Source organism: Suricata suricatta, chromosome 1 (genome assembly GCF_006229205.1).
Source record: "Suricata suricatta isolate VVHF042 chromosome 1, meerkat_22Aug2017_6uvM2_HiC, whole genome shotgun sequence".
Lineage (NCBI taxonomy): Eukaryota > Metazoa > Chordata > Mammalia > Carnivora > Herpestidae > Suricata > Suricata suricatta.
Genome location: NC_043700.1, coordinates 93,283,179 through 93,292,243, shown reverse-complemented (window position 1 = coordinate 93,292,243; position 9,065 = coordinate 93,283,179).

The following is a 9,065-nucleotide window of genomic DNA, read 5'->3' as shown; positions in this document are numbered from 1 at the left end:
TTGAATGAGTACCTGTTCTCTTAGTTGTCTTATTTTACTCATTTTCCCTAACACACGGTAGGCATTGGGACTTTATAAGCAGGTTAGTATGAACAAAAGGCTAAATAACTTGGTGGCTGCCATTATTTCCCTATTTTTTTGGAAGAGTGGATTATAAAGAGTAAGTTGAGTGGAGAATTATGTAAGGGAATGTAGTGTTTGGCAAAAACAAATTGACAGTTTAGCTACTATACTCCTTACTACGTATCTTGAAATTTGATCTAAGGTATTTCTTTATATTAAACAAAAAATTAAAAAACAGTGAACATATTTTCCCCTAGATTTATACGATCTACATATATTTATTTTTTCACAACATTAATTTCTTAAGACTTTCATCTGCCAGTTTAATTTCAAGTGATTTATCATTATTATAAAATCTGAATTAAATAAGAAAAAAATGGGGGTAATAGTTTACCTTTATTAAAATATATATAGGTATATATATAGGTATATATAAATTGATATATACATATATATAGCTATGTTAGCAGATTGAATTAGATATTTTCTCTAGATGGCACATATTAAATTACAATATTGATTTTAGAATCACCTGATAGAGTGCACACATAAAAAAATATCTGACACACATGTGAGCAAATTGCCTTTCTCATCTTTCCAATAATTAAAAATTTGATATAATAGTGTTTGACTTTGGAGGCTGAATTCAAAGAAATCGAACTCATAATAGGAATGTAAAATACTCATATCACTTTTATCTTTTTTTCTTATTCTAGCTATTTTCATACCATTTGTTTTACTTGACGTCATGACCAACTAAGAGTTTCTTCCTTCCTTCTTTTCTTCCTTCTTTTTCTTTCTTTCTTTCTTCTTTCCTTCTTCCTTTCTTTTAGAAAAGACTAAGTGCCATAACACACACACCTCCAAACCATACACTGGCTCCAACATAATAGAAGTGCAGAGCTAGCAACTTCTGCTCCATAACATAAAAAGATTATTTCTCCATACTCCTCCCCATGGACGAAATACTTTTCTTCAGTCATGGCACAAAAAGAGAACATGAACTCATTCTCAGATCTGGAAACCATGCCATTATCTCATATGATAGTCTAATTTAAATTGCAGTATTTAATTTACCATATTAAAATTCAGCAAAAGTGATAAGCTTTGCCAGGACTGTTCATTGCCTTCTCTCTGGGAATGAGCAGCAGAAAACACATTCTTGATACATGGATAAGAGCATAAATCTTTAAAATAATTTAACCAGAACAAACTAAGTAATAAAATGAATTTCCAGATTTCAAAATGGCATTATCCATTAGGAACATGTGCCGAATTCCTTCTAGTTTCATTCTTTGGGTGGTTTCTCAGAGTGGTAGAGGCTGATAATTACCATCTATGATATGTAAGGTGGGGACCAGTAATAAAACATTCACACTACCTTGTGTGAACAACTTAAAATTCACGAACTTTGCTTTCACTTCCAAATTTTGCATTCTGATTCTAAAATACTCAAGGCTTATAATTAGACTATATTTAAACATATAATGGTTAATAGAGATTTCAGCCTGAATTAATAAATTTTGTCCTACAAAATTTTGGCTACAAGTCCAAAATCAAGGTATTGGCAAAGCCATGCTCCTTCTGAAGGGAAGAGTCCTTATTGTCTTTTCCCAGCTTGTGACTTGCATTCCTTGGCCTTCCTTGGCTTGTGACCAGGTAACTCCAACCTCTGTCTCTGTTATTACATGACCTTCTTCCCTGTGTCTCTGTATCTCCAAATCTCTTTCTCTTTATAAAGACACCAGTATTGGACTTAGGGCTCACCCTAAATACTGGTATGACCTCATTTTAACTTGATTACATCCTGCAAAGATCCTATTTTCAAGTTCATATCCACTGGACATTAGGACTTCAACACATTGTGGAGGGACACAGTGTAACTCACAAAAGCATGATCATAATCATCAATAATATTTCCATAGTGCTTCCTATGTGCCAGGCACTATTCTAAGCACTTTGTGCATGGAGTTCATTAAATCATCTCTGATTCTATGATGTGATTACTATTATTATCTCCACACAACAGAACAGAAAAGTGAAGCAGAGAAGAGAGATTTTATTCAGCGCCACCAAACCTAACTGAAGAGTTGGTGATTTTAAACATTACAGTCTATAGCCTCTTAAATAATATATGACTCATTCACTGAAGCAAATATTTTTGAGTATTTCTTTTGCAGTAGAAACTGTGTGTAGTACTAAAGCTGGAAGGATTTTGACAAAAATCTAAGACCTCAAGTTATATACATATTTATTGTAATAAGAGCTTGGAGACCTGGTTGGGATCTGGAGTTTCTGTCCTTTCTGTGTGGATTTGGAGAAATTATTTACTTTTCTTTGTTTCAGACTTATTATGGGTGGTTGAAGATTTTAAAAGTTAAATATGTATAAATTGCTTAGAATAGTCCTGATATATATATACTATTATTATGCTTTTAATTATTATTATTATTGTAGCTCAGTCTTTAAGTATCCAATTCTTGCAATTCTCGATTTTGGCTCAGGTGATTATCTCATAGTTCAAGATTTTGAGCCCCACATAAGGATCCGTGCTGACAACACAGAATCTGCTTGGAATCCTCTGTCCCTCTTCTCTCTCTTTCTCTCTCCCCCTCTCAAAATAAATAAATAAACTTTAAAAATATAATATCATTACCATTTCTACAAATAATACATCCTGAATTATCTATTTTACATAGGTGAGGTATTTGAAAAGACATTCAACCCATACTTAAAAAAATATTATTTTAATACATATTTTACTTCTTCTACCTAAACTTGATGAAGAGTTGCTTATTTCCTTTTGCTATAAGCACCTGGATTTAGAATAAAATTCTTCTTGCCCTGCTGTCTCATACGGGTGCTCCTCTTCTGTAAGTGTGGAATAGAGAAGATCAGAGGGTCAGTTATGTGGACCCTACACAATGAGTGCCTACACATTAGTGCTGTGACAGTCATCTCTTCATGTCTGCTACCTTCCTGAGAATCCTCCACCAGGGTATAAAATGTGGCAAAAGTGCATCAATCCTGGGATGAGTATAAACACAGGTTTGTAAACTGTTAAGTGTAAGTTTGCTTGTATAATGACTCATCCAGGTGAGAGAAAAGTCTTATCAAGCTCTACATTTCCTTGATTTTCAGAATTACAGATACTTTCCTGACCATTGGTCATTGTATGCCATGGTATCATATATACCTCCCCCTGCAATTTTTTGTTCTTTCTAGGAGGCAAACATCCTCCATATATTTGCATTTGAAATTAAAAAGCAATTAATTAAAATTAATCTAGAATTCTTTTTCCTGATATCTCACTTGCTGTTTTGTGTACAAAAAAATAAATAGCACCTTGTGTCTCTGATTTCTGTATTTCAGGAAAATGGATTATTTGCCCTCAAAATGAACATGATGATACTTTTAGCTAGTAAAGTGGAAAACTTATAAATAAGATGGATTTGGGGACACGAAGTTAAGTTTGGTTAAAAAGAAACCCTGTATGAGGTGCATGAGTGACTCAATTAAGCCTCCAACTTTAGCTCAGATCCTGATCTCACAGTTTGTGAGTTTGAACCCTGAGTCTGGCTTTTTGCTGACAATGCGGAGCCTGGAGCCTGCTTTCAGTTCTGTATCTTCCTCTCTCGCTGCCCCTCCCCTGATTATGCTCTGTCTCTCTCTCCCTCTATCAAAAATAAATACACATTAAGAAAAAAAAAACTCTGTATCTGGTATATAATATCTCTCTTGACACACTAATGTCAAAGTGGGTACAAAGACAAATGATTAACTTAGAAGGAGTAAAAAAATAAACTGCTATGTGTTATCAGATGCTTAAAAGGCATATTCATAAAAATATTTAAATATTGGGTTATGTTTGCATTTATTTTTTCTGGTTATAATATAATCAAAGAATGTTGAAAGAGGAAATTTTTCATTCAACTTCTTTTTAAAAACATTCCTATGTAGACTATCATGCCCCACACCACAGCAGAGAATAGAATTTTTTAAAAAAGCAATTATTAATTTCCATATACCTACTGTGGTGACTATGTACGAACAGTGAATTCCCCTCGCTTGGAAAATACCAGCTTTCTTTGTTCTGTTACTTTAAGCCTCAGCTTAGGTCTGAAGTACAGTAGTTTGAGGGGAAAAAATGAGAGAAACTTCTGTTTCTGCCTGTAAGTAAGAAAACAGATAGCGTGCAGTAACTTCTAGTAGTGTTATATGGTTCCTCAGATATATTGTCTTTTGCCTTTTCTTTCAGTTCAAGAACAGTAGCTTGGGGACAGGAGCAAAAGCTTAGAGTAAGAAAGGAAAAATTCTCCTGTCTTAATAAATATACCAGGGCACAGGAAGGAATGAGCCTAGTAGGGGCAGAATGCCATGGATACATGGTAAAGGGATTCCCAAGGATACCACAAAGAATTCCACAAGCATGTGCTTCCTAAGGAAGATGACTCCATTACATATTGAAGCATTTAATGCAATTTAATGAAAATAAGCAGATTCTATACACTGAAATGAACATATGTGTTACAGATTTGAGCTTTTCATCAGTAACATAATAACTCCCCTTAGGTTTCACAGTCCTTTCCCAAACATGCAGACAGACGCACATGATATGGGTGGAAAAAGATGGCTTTGCTTTTGTGAGAGATGTAGTTGGATTAAGCTGATCAAAACAGAGGTTACCCATTTTGTTTCTACTGGGGAACTTTTGGTCTCCTGACAAATTTAATTCATTTCTTTTTTAAATTGAAGATTATCTTAAGTATAGGAACCATATCATGTGTGAGTCCATTAGGACAATTGAAATTTTTCTCCATGTACCTGGAGATTGTTTTGTTACATAACGAATCTGGGTATTCCCCCCACAAAAATAAATAACTGTCCCTGATAAGTAAGAATATTTGACCCCAAAGGACTATGTTGTCATCAAAACCGATGGAAGAACCAGAACCTGGAATTTCTGGAGCAGAGACTTACCCTGTAACATATTTCCGGCTCTGGCCTGCCAGCTCCCCACAGGTGGCAGCGCGCAGGCGCAACGCCCACTGGCTGCAGAGAGCTCAGCAAGTTTAACACAATCATCTAGACCAGCAGCCGGGGAACTCTTTTGAAAGGTCATATGCTTTCTGTTACAACTTCTTCAGTCTGCTATTGTAGCTGAAAACAATCACAGACAATATGTAAATGAGTGGATGTAGCTGAGTTCCAGTACAACTTTATTTAGCTTCAGCCCACCGACACCTAACATAGACATCATAAATTCTTCCACCCCCAAATTAAGGATTCTGGTGTAGACTTATCCATAAATTTGAGTGCTTTTTTCGATTTATATTTTAAGTTACTTTTTTAAACATTTAAAACTATTGCTATAACAACGTGTAAATGTTCTTTGTTATCACTCAATCTAGAACCTCCCCTCAGAATTTCCTTTGTTGAATTTCTTTAATTAAGTACACTTTATATATACTATTGTACTATACAAAGTTTTAATGGAGGCTGACAAGGATGTCTGCAGGAAAAAATAAAGTTAAAATAGGTGGGAAAAATGAGACATGGGGTTATGGTGAAATAGAAAAACAAAGTGCAGCAGGAGGAGATGTACGGAGGAGATGTACGGAAGACATGTTACGAGACTTTGTGCACGTTTTACAAGTGAAACATGTATTTTCTCAAAGTCATTTAAACAGTTAATGTAGAGAAAGAAACACAATCAGGTAGACGGATCAGTGTCCAAGGGATGAATCTCACTCACACCACTGGAAAAGCACAATGAATAATTTTTAATTTTGATACATGAGAGCAAAGATTTTTGTGGTCTCCATCATGAAGACTGCAATAATGTACTTGTAACTGATTCCACCTCCAAAAGTTATTTCCAGTAAACACTCTGAGTGGCTTCCGAGGGCACCTTCACCCAGACTTTTGGTAAAAACATTGGTTATATAAGTGCTTAAATATCACTTTACTTTGAGGAAAAACTTGTTCTTCATATCAAGGATCTCTAGTGGGACAGCAATAAAGTGTGTTAAATAAAGCAAAAGAGAGGGCTAGGGAGTAAAGCAGTACTTTGGACTAAAGGTCATCTTCAGTGCACTGAGCAATGGGGCTTGGAAAACATTAGAGGCCAAAGTATCTTTGGAAAAGAAATCAGGAAGAGGTCACAGGAAAATGAACATGCCGTTTCCTACCGTATATGCCTTATTTCGCCCAAACCATCAGGCAGGAGAAATTCTGCCTCTCTGCCCACTGGGAGTGAGAGAGAGCTGAGAGCCGAGAACCTGTCTGGTGCAGGCCTGAGGCCAGTGTTATGCTCTGGGTTTGTATCCAACAAAGCAGCAAGGAAGACAGTCCCACACCAGAATTGAGTGCAACACTGACAACTGGCAGCAGATAGAAGCCATGGTGTTTCTGAAAAGGCTAAGAGCAACGTCTGCAAGTCAGTTTCACATTATAGAAGTCAATATGTAAAGCAAAAAGAGACAACCCCCCCCACAAAAGCAGTAGAATAAAAATAGCAGTAAGCTCCTTGAAAATTAGGAAATAATAACTAAAATCTAGACTCTTTAAAAAATGAGTTTAGGAATTATGTTTTTAGAGATACTTCTCTCAGAAAAGACACTCATCTTGGCAGTAATGGGCATGGAATCCACAACACAGACAAATACAAAATGTATTATGTGCACACATGCATGTATATGGAAATCCAAACAAAGCAAGATGGCCATTTTTTATTATTTTTTAATTAACTTTTTAAATTTTCTTTTTTTAATGTTTCTTATTTATTTTTGAGAGACCGAGAGAGACAGGTGAGCAGGGGAGAGTCAGAGAGAGAGAGGGAGACCCAGAATCTGAAGCAGGCTCCAGGCTCTGAGCTAGCTGTCAGCACAGAGCCCGACGGGGGGCTCAAACCCATGAACCGTGAGATCATGACCTGAGCCGAAGCCGGATGCTCAACCAACTGAGCCACCCAGGTGCCCCACTTTTTTTTAATTTTAGAGAGAGAGAGAGAGAAAATGTGAGCAAGGGAGAAGGAGGGAGAGAGATAATCCTAAACAGGCTACACACTCAGCCTATCAGGAGGCTCAGTTTCGTGACCTTGGGATCACAACTTGAGCCAAAATGAGAAAAAGGATGCTCACTTAACTCAGCTACTCAAGGGGCCCAAAGCGGTCATGTTTTAAACAAGACTTGTTGGCTGTGTGTAGCATCATCACAGTTCCTTCTAGAAAGAAAAAAGGCAAGAAATCTCTCTATCCTACCAAAAAATAGCTAAAACTAGCATTTTTAATTATATTCTAAACAATGCAGGATTGAGTTTATTTCCTTAAGGTGTCCCTAGTAAAAGTTTCATACACAAGTGTTCATTTTTAATTAACAGCTTATATTTCTTTCAATAAAGAATATAATACTTCATAATTTACAAAATCCAGTTAAAATCCACACATGCTTGGCCTTCCATCAATACTCTCAGCTCTTACTTCACGTTGTGGTTCAGACAATGACATGTTAGAAAACCAACAATCCAACCATAGTATGTTATGGCAAGTAATGTAGATTTCACTAAAGATTTCAAGGAGAGATGCCCACCTTAAAGGAAAATTCTCTAAGATATATTCTGAAATTCTTTTAGTTTCATCTACTGAAGCTCTTTGGAATTAGCAGCCTCATTCCTTTCTTCCCATAAAGAAAGTCTCTCCCATAAAGTCTCTTCCAGATCTTTTCTATTTTCCAAGATTCCCACTTTAAATAATCTGTACAGGAAAACAAAACCCTGAAATTAGCTCATTTCTTAAGGGAGTTTCCTTGGAAAACAGCTCAGCCAAAAGAAAGAGCTGAGTCCCCTATTTCTCCAACATTCCCTGCCTGTTCCCACTCCGACCTACTCCAATCAAATTGTCTTTGCCAGAGTGGTAGAGCATCTGACTGCAAATTGCCTTTGCCAGAAATAAGAAGGATCCTTATGAAATACATTTGAAGCTGCAAACATTCCAACCTCTTCAAGTGCTTTGATTACACTGTTCTACGTGAGTGTCTCCCTAGTAAAGTAACACCGGAGTGAGGGCTGGGACGCCCTGAAGAGAGTCTGTCAACCTGTGCCCAGGCCCTCCAGCCAAGAGCACAAGCAGAGGCAACAAGATCAAACAGCATGAGAAGATGCTTAAGCTGATTTCTAACTTAAAGGACTTTCTTAATGAAGTTGGTCTGCTATTTACATGGGCAAATAAGTAGTACTGTGGTTTATTCTTTGCCATGTCATCTATTTCGACATGCCGTGAATGTGTACGTACATATATACTTATACACATACATGCATGTGATTTCCCCTCCCCTCTCTTCCTTCTGGCATATCCCGATGCTACTCTGTGATCTTGGTTCAAGAAGGGTTATGATCATCTTATTTTCTTAATGCTTTATTGCCCTCCTGTCAACTTATTCTTTTCAAAAATATATATACTCATGTCCCAAAACTTATTCAAATGTTCAATTCTTTCTGAGCCCTTCCTTTCCCTGCTTAAGATGAGTTAATCACTGCCTCTTCAGAATTGCTTGCTTCTCCTATTATTTTAATATAAACTTCCTTCTCCTCTACCTTTACATAAGCTTTATATTCCTGTTGCCTAAAAAGCATCTGCCACAGAAAACATAATTGATGTTAATGGATATATATTGCTGCTGATGAGAGAGATTACTGGTTTGGTTTTTCAGATGTTAATTTCAAGAAGCAGTTGTTTTGCAACTGATTTCTTACTAGATGAGCAAAAATGCATTGAATTCAGATGGGCACAAGTGAACAAAACTCACTATTGGACTTGCGAACAATCTCCATGAGCAAATATTTTTTATAAAGATGAACCAAAAATATTTTTTTCAAAATCAGTACATTGCTAAAAACTGACTTCTCACTGGCTTCCTGCTGGTATGAAGTTTGGTTGTTTACATTGTGTGGTGTAGATATCTTAGTACAAAAGTTGTTGCCTGATTTTTCTCAAAACTAGCTT